The sequence below is a fragment of the Acinonyx jubatus genome, chromosome F2 (genome assembly GCF_027475565.1).
Source record: "Acinonyx jubatus isolate Ajub_Pintada_27869175 chromosome F2, VMU_Ajub_asm_v1.0, whole genome shotgun sequence".
Classification (NCBI taxonomy): domain Eukaryota; kingdom Metazoa; phylum Chordata; class Mammalia; order Carnivora; family Felidae; genus Acinonyx; species Acinonyx jubatus.
This window is the reverse complement of record NC_069394.1, coordinates 29092652-29104693: the sequence shown is the minus strand read 5'-3', so window position 1 is coordinate 29104693 and position 12042 is coordinate 29092652. Positions and strand designations below refer to the sequence as shown.

Below are 12042 nucleotides of genomic sequence, written 5' to 3'. Positions count from 1 at the left end.
GAGGTAGGTACAGGGCAGTATGAAAACCAACAAAGATCATTTCATTCAACCTGGGTTAACAGGGAAGTTTCTAGAGAATATGAAGCCTGAGTTTAGGATAAGGGACAAAAGAATTCCTTACAGGTGAGCAGGTTACATAAAGGGAAGAAGGCACGAAACAGTAGACGGAGTGCAAATAAGTACAAGGTTGAGAGAGAACCCCAAGCAGGCTCCGAGTTGCCAGCACAGAATCTGACGGGGGTGCTGAATCCACTAAACGAAACAGTTGAGATCACAACCTGAGCCGAAAGCAACAGTCCAATGCTTAACTGACTGAGCCACCGAAGCGCCCCTGAACGTTTATTTTTAATATGTGGTCAGACTTATTCTACCTTCTCTCATCATTGACACCAACAGAATCAAAAGCAGCTAGTGAGGTGCTAACACCTGAGGATTAATCCAGTGATTCTGGTCACAACGCATTCCAGGAGGGATTTGGGTGATAACTGGTTCATTCTTCCTTTTGTGATTTGGATAACAAATGGAATAGGAGAAGGGTACTGATTCTGATGGCCATTTCCTCAGCACATTCCTGGCTTTTTTTCTGAGCAAAGGATGCCACAATGGAAGATGCAGGAATATCCACTGTGAAATGTGATACAAGGGGCTTGAGGTTGCAGTCATGGAATTGGGTTTCACTTCTTGCTTGTTTCCTCATTGTTAGGTCAGGATCCTGAACTCAGAGATAACCTTATCAAGGGTCCTGGTAACTTTCTTGGAGATTTCATCTTGTTCTCATCCTCATTTTCAAAGCTGGCAACATTGTTTTTCTCTCTGTACCCACATCACACCTCACGTAGACCCACCCAGAGTCCTTTGGCAAACCTAGATGGGTGTAAGAGATGCAGCTGTTCTCATGCAGATGTCTCAGGACATCAGGATCAACTCTCTGAACTGTACTGACACAGATGTCTCCATAGACCTGTTCTTTTGATGGTTTTTCTGGGTACCAGTGATGTTGTATTTTTCTTGAAGTTTAAGGGTCAATTTCAAACCTCTCAACTGCCCCTTTTTTCAATTTACCATGTTTTCGAGCTAGCCTGGTGAGAAAGAAGACAACAGCCACAATCTTGTTAATCTCTCCTGCCTCCGCTGCCCTGGGGCCAGAGTTGGCTGTGGACGACTCCAGAAGGATAACCCAGGACATCCCCTCTGTGCTGCGATCTAGTTCGGAGAGCAGGTGGCTCCCGCATCGTCTAAATTGTTCTCTTTAAATTGTAAGACTTATTGGGGTGCCTGAGTGGCTCAGTTGTTTAGCTTCTGACTTCAGCCTCAGGTCATATCACATTTTGTGACTTCAAGCCCCACATCGGGGCAGAGCCTGGAGCCTGCTTCAGAGTCTGTGTCTCCCTCTCTGTTTGCTCCTCCGCCACTCACACTCTGTCTCTCTCTTTCAAAAAATGAATAAACATTTAAAAATTTTTTTAATAAATTATAAGGCTTATCAAGTGTTAAGCTGGGAGTTATTTTGTTGTGTTATTTATAAGGTATCTTGAGGAGAGAACCAAAAGACATATTAGCACTTCACTGGAAATTATCTATCCACTACCCTATTACCTATTTATACCCAATCTTGTTCCAGAAACGATAGAATGTGACTTCCAAAATTACTACTTAGATAGCGTAAATAAAAACAGATCAAAAGGAAGAAACAACGGACATAAAACACGACTAGAGATGATTGTAAAATGTACATCGTAAAGACCCACATGATTGCTACAACTAAATCACAAATTTGGCTCAGAGCATTCTACCAAGTTTACTGGCAAATGGAAATCTGATCAGTTCCTCGATGTACAGGGTTTATAACATAGAAACAGCAATTTATCAGGATGGATACATGATTATTGTCCTAAGATCAGACAGGACGTGCTTACTAATGTTCTTATATTTTACCTCAATATAGGCTGATGATCACAGTAGAGAACAATTTAATAAAGGCAATTCTGCAAAGAGGAAATACCCCCTGTGACTTCCTCTCCTTATTTACCTACTCGCTGTAATCAGCATGACTAGCTAAGAATTACAGTATACACAGCATGCAGCAGCCCCTTATTTTTTTCCAAATTATCATTTCATTGTGCATGCAATGTATTTCTAAACATCAAGCACAAAAGCAAAAAAATCCTGTATCTTTAACTGTCATTTAGGAAAGAACCACCAAGAATCTTGACTACTATTATAGGCTTTTTTTTTTTTTTTTTTTTTTTTTTTTTGCTGCTGTATAAGGAAAATTATGATCTTTACCACTTAAAGACTCAGAAATATTCTATCTCATTCCATTTGCATGAAGTTTGGAGTTCGGCACTGCATCAGCTACAGCATTTAAAATCTCCTCGGGGCGCCTGGGTGGCGCAGTCGGTTAAGCGTCGGACTTCAGCCAGGTCACGATCTCGTGGTCCGTGAGTTTGAACCCCGCGTCAGGCTCTGGGCTGATGGCTCAGAGCCTGGAGCCTGTTTCCGATTCTGTGTCTCCCTCTCTCTCTGCCCCTCCCCCGTTCATGCTCTGTCTCTCTCTGTCCCAAAAATAAATAAACGTTGAAAAAAAAATCTCCTCTAGTTATTTTAATTATTTATGACAAAGATGGATAAAGAGTATACCGTTTGACAAAGCCATGATGACAAGCAAATAACAGTGTTTTTAAAAAGGAAAATGTGGAATTTTGCTTTCTGGCACATAACTGTTTGCCTTATAAACATAAGGTTAAAAAGAGAATAGCGTAGTCTTAAATCAACCATGGGGTGGTGGGTGGGAATTTTAGAAGGGCATTAGTTGTGCAATGGCTATATGCTAAGCACTGCACTAAAGGTTTCCACACAAATTTACCAAAGTGAGCATCCTGGCAAAAGCCCTGTGAAGAATCGGAGCTATCGTTCCTTTTTTACAGATAAAGAAGCAGGGGCAGTAATGCTAAGGTCAGTAAACTTTTTCTATGAAGGGACAGAGAGTAATTATTTTAGACACTGTGGATCATTAAGTCGTTGTCACAACTACACAGCTCTGTTACTGCAATGTGAAAGGCACAGACCATACTTGAACGAATGAATGTGGTGGTGTTCCAGTGGAACTGTTTCCACAGAAGAGATGGCAGATCCACAAAACAGGTCTTTGGGTCATAATTTGCACACCTCTGAAAGGAGGTGACATGACCTGCTCAAGATTGCTCAGGAAATTTCGACTGGAATTGAGATTTTTCTTCTGGGTGTTGTATGTGGGTGATGAATCTCTGAACTCTACATCTGACACCAATATTGCACTATATATTAACTAAAATTTAAATTAAAAAAAAATATCAGATGTTCTGCTTTGAAGCTTAATGTTTTCTCCACTCACCCATAGTTTCTTTAGTACCTAGACACCCATTTTTAAATAACTAGTTATTTGTGGACAACTTTTGATTAGTTGTTTTTAATCTGGCCAAAACAGTATCCCAGCAAACTTGTTAGAAAAATGTTTTTAAATATTCATTCAATTATCTACTAATAGCTTTATGTACATGTTGACAAATACACTTCAAAAATGTTTTTGTTTAATTCAAAGTTGTCCTCTTTTTTAAAAATTTTAATGTTTATTTACTTTTGAGAAAGAGGAGAGAGAGTAAGTAGGGGAGGGGCAGAGAGAGAGAGGGAGACAGAGTCTGAGGCAGGCTCCAGGCTCGCGCTGCCGGCACAGAGCCCAACACGGGACAGGGGACTCGAACTCATGAACTGTGGGATCATGATCTGAGACAAAGTCGGATGCTTAACCAACTAAGCTACCCAGGCACCCCTTAGAGTTACCCTCTTTTCTTTATTATTGAAAATAAGAATGTTCTGAAGTCAATGATCAATTTCTACATTTAAAAAAATAGAAAAAGAAGAACAAATTAAACTGAAATCACACATAAGGAAGGAAACTATGAAGAGTAGAAATCAAAGAAATTGAAAACAGAAAGATCAATGCAGAATATCAGTAAAACCAAAATATGGTTGTAGAGAACAATAAAGTGGATAGACCTGTAGACCTCAGATAGGAGAGCTAGATATTTTTACCTTGGTATCACAAATGAAGAAACTGAGACTGAAAGTAGAGAATAAATGTTCTTGTGGTTATCTACCTATTAAGACAGCATCTTAACTCAAACCCAAGTGTATTGAGTCTAAATTCCATTTTATATTCATCAGCAGTAAATAGAATACATTGTGTACTGTGGGGTGTTTTGAACAGACGAGTTTTCTAATCTATTTTCCCTCACCCTTAAATGTATGATCAAGCACTAACAATGGAAGTACAATACGTTTAGCACCTGAAATTAGACACACTACCATATTACCACTTATCAGACAGTAACACTGTTAGCTTATTTCCAGAGTCACAGCATGTGGCTGTACAACAGAGAAATTCTAGTCAATAATACACACACTGTGGTCCATGTGAGTGGCTTCCCTGTGGATATACATCAGGTTACCTTCGCTACCATACCTGGTGGCTGCTCTGGTTCATTCATTAAATATTTACTGAGCATCTGCTATGTGCTAAGCTCTGGGATAGACTCTGAGGACACAAAGATTAGGAGGAATCTTAGAGTTTAGTGGGAAAAATGAGCAAAGGGACAGATAATTATAATATAGTGAGAGCAGAATGACACAATAACTCTAACAAGAGACTTCTAACTCAGAGAAAGAAATGAATGTCAGGATTTGCCTCTATTCTCTTATAGAATTCTAATAATTCTATTAGAATTCTTATAGAATTCTAATAATTCTATTAGAATTATTCTAATTCTCTTTGCTACTGAATTAAGGTTCCTGCTCCCCAGAAATAGTGCTGCACTGAAGGTCAAGGCAGGAATGGCCTTGTTCCTGGCTCCTTTATGGGAAGATTATGGTGGATTCTTAGAGGTGTTGGTTCATTATAGATCTCTTAGGTAAGTTAATCTATACGGCAAACAAACCTGTGTCTGTGACTATGGACTGTCTTTCTCTTTAATGTCAAAGTTATTAGAGTAACAGACTCTCCCCATCAGTGACAAAGCTGAGAAGAAACACAGGAAAGGGATTGGATGGAGAAACCCTCTGCCAGAGCTGCAAATCCCTTGAGTGGAAAAGCCATGAGCGTCTTGTTCATGACTATATCCCCCTCCCACCCACATGCTGCGCATGTGCTGGAGCTGGACTGTGCTTGACTCTCAAATGTATAAATGGATGACTGAATGATAGATGCATGAAAATATTAGCCAGGGAATGCGGATGTTTCAGTAGACAGGAAAGTATGTTCCAAGAAGACTGAACGGCATATGCAAAAGCATATGAAGAAAAAAAAGCAAGAGAGAGTATCAGAAGTTCCGGGACCTGAAAATTTTACATGAGACTAGTTAGAGTTGAGTATGAAAAGGTTAATAAGATGTGAAAGCTATAAGTGTAATTCTGAGTCAAATCACTGGTCTACTCAATCATTTAGCACCATGACTTGTTGAATAAACTGTTTCCCTTTCCATGGATTGGGTAAGCATTCACTAGCATGTCATAATATCTAGTTAATAAAACATTACACCACCTCCTGTGTGTCAAGCTGCATTTATGGGGTATCGATAAACAAATCTACCATTGTGAGTAGAAGCATACAGATTTAAAACACATAATGTATTCGTTATTTTCCCCAATCTTAGTTACTTTATCTGAGTTGTCATGGTTGGGAAGTTTGGACAATCATTCTGTAATTTAAAAATACTGTTAATCAATCTGAAAATTAACATTTTCTTCCTTGTGCTTGCAGCAATAACTTCTGAGAACTTTATTTCAATTAGAAATGCCCAATTATAATGAATGCCTCTAATGAAGATGTAAAAAGACAGGAATGAAAGCAAAGAAATGAGAACACTGAAGAGATAGGTTCTAAAGGGCAACCATTATTCAGTTTCTTGTAATTGCCTTCAGAATTCACCATCTCCCTTAAAAGAAGAAAATCTGAATTACATATAATGTATTAGTAACAATTATACTTTGGGAGTTTTTCCAGGTGGTTCACATAAATGGGTAAACAAGTGCATACGAGGGTATGTGTATCAATGTGAGTAGTTTAGGATAAACAATGTTAATTTTAAAGTATACTAGACAATAAAAGGTTAATCCTTACCTTGCTCTTAACTCTCTATTGTCTTGTTCAGATATACTTGCGAAAAAGTTGGAAGAAAATAAATTGCCAAGTGCCAACCTCTACTCATTTTAACCTATGGGCTCATATTTTAACTGTAAAAAAAATTTAGATTTCTCTTTCTTAATGACTAGAACATTAATTCTGCCATCTCGGGTTGATGTGGCATGCATGTGGGAAAGTTTCCTGACCAGCTCTCAAGAAGCAAAAATTCAAGGGTTCTGGCTAGACTTGCAATCACACAAGTAGCATTAGAAGTGAAGCCTATTTGAATGAAATCTGTAAGCACAACATTTTCCCTCTGCAAATTGGCATCTAAGGATGGAACAGCACACTCAAACTGATGCTTGTGTAAGCAGATAGATTTAAGTCCACAGGCAGGGAAACTTTGACAAACTTGACTACTACTGATAATCCATTTCTGCTCTATTTTTGCCCATAAGGAAGTCTAAGGCTTGTAGGAAACTCCACAGGAAGTCTATATAATAAATATATGCCTACTGTTTGTCTTCTATCTATTAAAGTTTTAATTCCATGATTTAATTTAATTTTCACATTTCTGTGAGTTAGATAGGTTGGTTTTATCATCTCTTTTTCCTGATAGGAAAAATGAGGATGACAAACTTGAACGATGACACAGCTAAGAAGAGAAGCCACCAGAATTTGAATCGAAGTCTAACCCCAAAGCCTCTGCTTTTTCTTCTCTCCCCACAAAGCACCAATCTTACATAAGCCTTTTAAAACATGCAATTAGTGGCTTGGGATGTGTAGGAACTTTACTCCTGGTGCTCATCTATCAGTATTTGTCTTTCCTTCAGAACAAAGGAGGTAGATACTTCATCATTATGAGGATAAGTCTGAAATAATCTACCCCTGTAGAAAAGTCTGTGTAAAGTACTCTGAATAGAAGAGACAAGAATGAATATACTCTGTTTACTATGTCTCACATTTAAATATTATTCTATAGACAAAAATTGATATCTGTGGTTGTTAATATAATCACAGAGGCAGAGAACATTCTCTCACCCCCATCTTGAATGTGAGTCATTTCTACAGGACACTTTCTACAAGAATATTGCTATTGCTATAACAAATTAACCATAATCCCCTCCCATATTCCAATTGTGGAAAATCTTCCTTAACAAAATTCCATTTAAAAAAGAAATAAGGTGCAGAATGAACCACAGATTTCCTCAAGGAAACTGGGGCAGGGGCAGGGCCAAGGATGAAACTGCTTCATGGATTTCTTTTTCTTTTCGTCTTGTTTAGGTATTCAAACAACGCAAGAGCTATGGACTCTCAGAGTATACCACTGAAGGGGAGACTGCTTAATAAGAAGACGAAGAGGAAGGGAAAATGGTGCCTCTAAGATTCCCGTTAATAATGTATCTGTCGGTAACCCTTCCCCACTACATCCCTGATCTGCCAGTAGCTGTTCCTCCTTATGGCCCTTCCCGGATACTTCACTTCTTATACATTTGGAAATGATTTCAAAGTGAGAGCTATATAAGTAAACATTTCCCCCACTTCCTGTCATGCTCTTAACTAGATGCAGCATAGAGATTAGAACATGAGAACAAACTGAGGGCTGATGGGGGGTGGGAGGGGGGGAGGGTGGGTGATGGGTATTGAGGAGGGCACCTGTTGGGATGAGCACTGGGTGTTGTATGGAAACCAATTTGACAATAAATTTCATATATTTAAAAAAATAAATAAAATAAATAAATAAATAAGTAAATAAATATAAATTAAATTAAATTAAATTAAATTAAATTAAATTAAAAACAAAAAAGAACATGGACTCTGGAGCTGTTTGGCTTGGATTTGTATCATAGCTTTGCCATAGACTCGGGCATGTTGACTATGCTTCAGTTCTCCATATATGTAATGGGGATGATAATGTCTCCTTCACAGAGTTGTGAGGATTAAATGTAGAACAACAGTGTCTGGAACAGAGTAGGTTTTCAGTACATGTTAGCGATCAAGAAGTAGTATCTAAATTCTCCATTTCCATACCCATGTACAGTTTATCCTTAAACAACATGGATTTGAAATGCGTGGATCCACCTATATGCAGATTTTTTACAGTATAGTTCTGTAAATGGATTTTCCTTACGGTTTTCTTATTAACATTTTCTTTCTCTAGTTTATTTTATTGTAAGAATACAGTATACAACACATATCATGTACAAAATATGCATTAACAGCCTGTTTATGTTCTTAGCAAGGCTTCTAGTCAACAGGAGGCTACTGGTAGTTAAGTTTGAGGGGAGTCAAAAGTTTTACCTGGATTTTCGAGTGCACAAGGGTTGACTCCCCAAACTCCCATGTTGTTCAGGAGTCAACTATAATTATAAAAATTCCATTGACACTTTCAATTTAATTGTGAAAAACAGGGTTTTTGTTCCAACCTTCATTAGATTCTCATAAAGTACTCAGGGAAAAATATCCCATCTGTCTATGAACAATATTTCAAACCTCACTGGTCACTAACTTCCCTCCACCTTCAAAGCTTTTCCATACTCCTACGTTTTATGGTGACATGTTTTTAATGAGTTGAAAGAGGAGCAGTCACACTCCGCCGTGTTTATTTCTTTCAGTTTTTAATGTGAGTAATAAATATTTCCATTTATTTTTTAATTCACTCTCAATGACAACCCACCTAATGGCATGTTAATCTTTTCATGTTTTTCCCCCTATATAAACATATGGCCATTAAAACCAACAACTGTTGTATTTCTTTTAAATCACATAAACAATTAGAGTTACAGAAAGTGACCCACTAGTCCCAGCTTTCTGAGGACTTTCTAGATTTAAGCACTGAAAAGTCCCACGTCCAGAGAACTTTTTTGATCCTGGACCAATTGAGACACTTGGTCTTTCTACATTATCCATATTGGACAAATACATAGCAATTGTCTTTATCATATCCCAAATCGTTACATAATGAAGCATAATGAAAATAGCATTGGACTTGGGACTCAGAATTGCTGGTTTCAAGTAAGTCCTGGCTTTGCATTCAACTTTTGCTGTGACTTCAACAAGTCAAACATTCAAGGTTCTCATTTACACAATGAAACTGGAATATTGGTCTTTGCTACACTAGGGCTATAGTCAAGGCCATTGTAATAATGGTCATGCATACAGAATCTTGATGAAGAAAAAGTTTCACATATGTTTTCTCATCTGATCTTAAAATTTAGCACAGAAGTCGCTAAGTGGTATTCCTACCTATTCATGGTGGTAACTAAAATTTAGAAGTTAAAATGAAGTATTACACATGAAGTTAAAGTTCATTTTGCAGATATTTCATGTCCAAACATATACACAAACAGCTTTATGTTTAATCAATAATAAAAATTCACATCTCTTCTGGCATTCCAATTTATTCTGTCATAAGAGAGTTGCCCAACTCTCCCTTTAACTTTTGTAGTGCAAATGGCTTCTTAGTCCAAAAAGAATCAGTAAGAAAAGATCATGTTAAGTACTGCTTCCACCAGTGAGCATTTTCACATATAATTATACAGATGCTATTTTTCTAGGGTAACCCATTTCTTTGTAACTACACAATGTGCTTGTGTACAACCAGATTCTGAAAATAGACTTCCAGTTAGCCCTTTACAAGCTCTGTGACCTTGAGCCAGTTGTATAGCCTTGCTGTGCCTATATCTGTGCATTTGCATTTGTAGAATGGAAATAATAATAGTGCCTACCATATAGGATTGTTATGAGGACTACATGGATGGATACAGGAGAAAAGCCTTGAACAATACCTGGACCAGTCCAACTATTCTAAAAAGTGTTTTATCATGCTTATTACTTTGAGGCACTCACTGCCCTCAAGGAGAGGACAAGATATTGACTAAATTTGACTATGGCACTCAAGGAGCATTATATACACTTTGGGGGAAGTGATCCTGGGTCATGGGTCAAGCAAGGTGACCACAAAGAACACCATGTTTATTCTCTTCCTTTAACTTAGAAAAGGGGCCTAACCTTTCTCTGCATTCATTTCCTTATATGCTTTATAGAATCAACTGTTGAAAACCTTAATCCCAAATCATTTCCAGGTTTCAGATATGTTTAGTCTTCAATAACTTCTCTTCCCAAATAGGACATCAGAACTTTGAACATTTCAGGCACATACCAGGGTCAACAAAAATAGTTTCTGTCTCTATCTCAGTGCCTTCTATTCTGAATATTTGTGTTAATAATGTGCTTCCTCGGTGCTCTAAGCCAAAAGATTGTTTTCATCCTAACCCTTTCATAGGTTGCCTTCAAAGAAACGTTGCCAGAACATCAATATTTTCTCCATTAGAAAGCTTAAGAATTGTTTCCCACTTAATTCAGTAAAAATGTGGGTATAATTGGGGATGTCTCACTCAGACAGCTGAGCTGTCATCAGGCGAGGTCATGGTGACTATTTGGCACAGCCCCTCCGCAGTCCTGTCTTGCTATCCCTGCTTCCCCACCCTCTCCTTAGTCCCTTCCTAATTCTTTCACTACACAGGGGAGATGATCAGTGATGTACTGCTGGGAACAACTATTGAAAGTGCAATTATTCCTTGCACTACTGCTGAAATGCAGCTCATCATATCTCATTTGGTTTTATTAATTACCAAACTTTTCCTTTAACTCTTTCAACAGCATGGTACCTACTACTCAGTCTTCTTCATCGGAGAAACAAAAGTGTCTTAAAGAAGGTAATGAGATCTTTTCACTTTTTTCTACCTGGTGTATTTAATCATTACGGGCCAATGGGAATGGCATCTAAGGAGGGTGCAGGGACTGTAGGGAAGCTTGCATGACATTTTCCAAGCTTGGAACCCATCTCCAGAGCTACACAGAGCTAACGTACCAATGGCCACAGTGGCCCTTGATTCAACTCAGCCACACTACAACCCTGGTTACCTTCCTGATTTCCTTCATGGTCCCGTTCAGGTAACTGCAGCAGTATCGTCCCCAAAGTAGAAGATCATGGGGTTACACAAGCTTGGAGTTGGGTTCCTCCAAACAAAAGTGACCCAATCAGTCAATTTTCGCCTGTTTAAATTTCCCGTTAAGGCTCTTCAGAGATTCAAGTTCAGCAATGTACCCAGGGGTTTGTCTTATGGATGGCTAATGTTCTTCCTTATGTTCATTTACACATTTCTCTGCCACATTCCAGATGCTTTATCTCTGGATAAAGCAGATATCCCTATCTTTTACTTTTATCTCTGCCATATTCCACACTTGCTTGTTTGATTCTCCTAATTAATGAAGCTTTTCTTTTACTATCTTACCAATATGGAGAGTCATTTCTTTATTTTTTTTTAAGTCCCTTGTATTCTGGAGGCTGGAATTCACATCCCATTACTCGATCTCCCCTTAAGTATCAAGAGTAATCAGTTATTGAGTTCTAATGATTCCTCTTCCATGGATTTGTATCACATCTTCTCTCTCTCTTTTTTAATCCCTATGACACAATCCTAATAAAAACAGCAACCACTACAGTTTACTGAAGGGATTTGTCACAGAGATTGGAACTTCTGCAACTGTGGCAGCTGGTTAAGTGGTCTTTTCAAGATTAATGTCTTTGCATCTCGTTAGAGCTTAAAATCTACTCGTTAGACAGTCATTCCCAGGAAGGGAAGATGGAGATAAAGGAGGGGAGAGCAAGGAAAAGTTGGAATCCATGAACATGATCTGGAATCCACAAGGAAAGACTGAAATCCCTGTGATGACACAGGTTTCCTCTGACACAGGTTGCCTATTGCCTCTGTCTGACCTTGATGATGTAAGTATCTACGGAAATCAGGGCCTTTCATCACGGACTTAAACACACACAACTGGCCCAGGATTCAGAGATGCTGAAGAAGGATCCCGAGGAA

At 38.4% G+C, this 12042-nt stretch overlaps 1 pseudogene; it reads right to left on the bottom strand.

Moving 5' to 3' along the window:
• Window positions 1-408: 408 nt before the first annotated feature.
• LOC106973361 (protein BTG3-like) lies at window positions 409-1186 on the bottom strand (annotated as a pseudogene).
• Between the last annotated feature and the right edge of the window lie 10856 nt (window positions 1187-12042).